This window comes from Hylobates moloch, unplaced genomic scaffold (genome assembly GCF_009828535.3).
Source record: "Hylobates moloch isolate HMO894 unplaced genomic scaffold, HMol_V3 SCAFFOLD_10, whole genome shotgun sequence".
NCBI lineage: Eukaryota > Metazoa > Chordata > Mammalia > Primates > Hylobatidae > Hylobates > Hylobates moloch.
In genome coordinates this window covers 41131540-41133529 of record NW_026652285.1, presented here as the reverse complement: position 1 = coordinate 41133529, position 1990 = coordinate 41131540, and the positions used below count along the sequence as shown (strand labels likewise).

At 51.1% G+C, this 1990-nt stretch overlaps 1 pseudogene; it reads left to right on the top strand.

The window, feature by feature from the left end:
- Window positions 1-1537, top strand: part of LOC116475403 (peptidyl-prolyl cis-trans isomerase FKBP4-like) — a 22439-nt pseudogene extending 20902 nt beyond the window's left edge.
- The last annotated feature ends 453 nt before the right edge of the window (window positions 1538-1990 follow it).

Genomic DNA, 1990 nt, shown 5'->3' with positions numbered 1-1990 from the left:
CCTCTTTCCTGAGAGGTGCTCCAGCCTCCGCGCGATCCGCAGTCAGCGCCGCAGCGCCCGGCCTCCCTCGCTCCCTGCAGGTAGCGCCCCCGCCTGCGGCCCAGAGTGCACTCGCGCCTGCGCCAGCTCCCTTAAAAATTTCGCGCCACAGCCAAGGAGATGAAGGCGACCCAGAGCGGGGCGCAGCCGGCGCTGCTGCCCACGAAGGAAGTGGACATCAGCCCCAAACAGGACGAAGGCGTGCTGAAGGTCATCAAGAGTGAGGACACAGGTACAGAGATGCCCATGATTAGGGACTGAGCCTTTGTCCACTACACTGGCTGGCTGTTAGAGGGCACAAAGTTTAACTCCAGTCTGGATTGCAAGGACAAACTCTCCTTTGACCTGGGAAAAGAGGAGGTCATCAAGGCTTGGGACATTGCCGTAGCAACTGTGAAGGTGGGGGAGGTGTGCCACATCACCTGCAAACCAGAATATGCCTAGGGTTCAGCGGACAGTCCTCCAACGATCCCCCCACAATGCCACGCTCGTGTTTGAGGTGGAATTGTTTAAGGAAGAAGATCTGACGGAAGAGGAAGATGGGGGAATCATCCGCAGAATAGGGACTCGCGGTGAAGGCTATGCCAAGCCCAATGAGGGCGCTGTGGGGGAGGTTGCACTGGAAGGGTACTACAAGGACCAGCTCTTTGACCAACAGGAGCTTCGCTTTGAGGTTGGTGAGTGGGAGAACCTGGATCTGCCTTATGGTCTGGAGAGGGCCATTCAGCACTTGGAGAAAGGAGAATATTCCACTGCGTACCTCAAGCCCAGCTATGCTTTTGGCAGTGTTGGGAAGGAAAAGTCCCAAATCCTGCCAAATGCCCAGCTGAAATATGAATTACACCTAAAGAGTTTGGAAAAGGGCAAGGACTCTTGGGAAAAGAATTCAGAACATAAGCTGGAACAGAACACTATAGTGAAAGAGCAGGGCAGTGTGTACTTCAAGGAAGGCAAATACAAGCAAGCTTTACTACAATGAAGAAGATTGTGTCCTGGCTGGAATATGAGTCCAGTTTTTCCAGTGAGGAAGCACAGAAGTCACAGGCCCTTCGACTGCCCTCTCCCCTCAACCTGGTCATGTGTCAGCTGAAACTACAGGCCTTCTCTGCTGCCATTGAAAGCTGTAACAAGGCCCTAGAACTGGACAGCAACAACGAGAAGGGCCTCTTCCGCTGGGGAGAGGCCCACCTGGTGGTGAATGACTTTGAACTGGCTGGGGCTGACTTCCAGAAGGTCTTGCATCTCTGCCCCAACAATAAAGCGGCCACGGCCCAGCTGGCTGTGTGTCAGCAGCAGATCCGCAGGCAGCTTGCCCAGAAGAAGTAGCACTATGCCAACATGTTTGAGAGGCTGGCTGAGGAGGAGAGCAAGGCCAAGGCAGAGGCTTGCTCAGGAGACCATTCCACTGACACAGAGATGAAGGCGGAGCAGAAGAGCAACACGGCAGGGAGCCAGCCTCAGGTGGAGACAGAAGCGTAGCCCTTCTCCACCAGCCCTACTCCTGAGGCTGCTTGCCCCCCAGTCTCCCTACCCCACCCTGTTAGTTTTCTAAAAACTAAAGAATTTTGAGTGAAAAAACAAACAAATAAAAAACAACAACAACAAAAACCCTCTTTCATTTATAAATTATCCAGTCTCAGGTGTTTCTTTATAGTAGTGTGAAAACATGGCGAAACATGAAAAATACAACAGACAAACTAACCAACCAACTCAGTGACAACAAAACAGGTCTACCCTGGAGTCATACTCTAATTTTTTCTATTTTCCTCCCTTTCTGATCCTTTATCCCACTTTCTTTTTCTTCCTCTTCCTTCTCCCTCTTCTTTGTCAAATAGAGGATTGAGTTATTATCACTGATCCATATAAAGTCCCTCTCTCATTTATTTTAACTCCCACCCCCCATTTCTATTCCCCGACTTCCCATGTGCAACCTTCCTAATATGTTTGATAC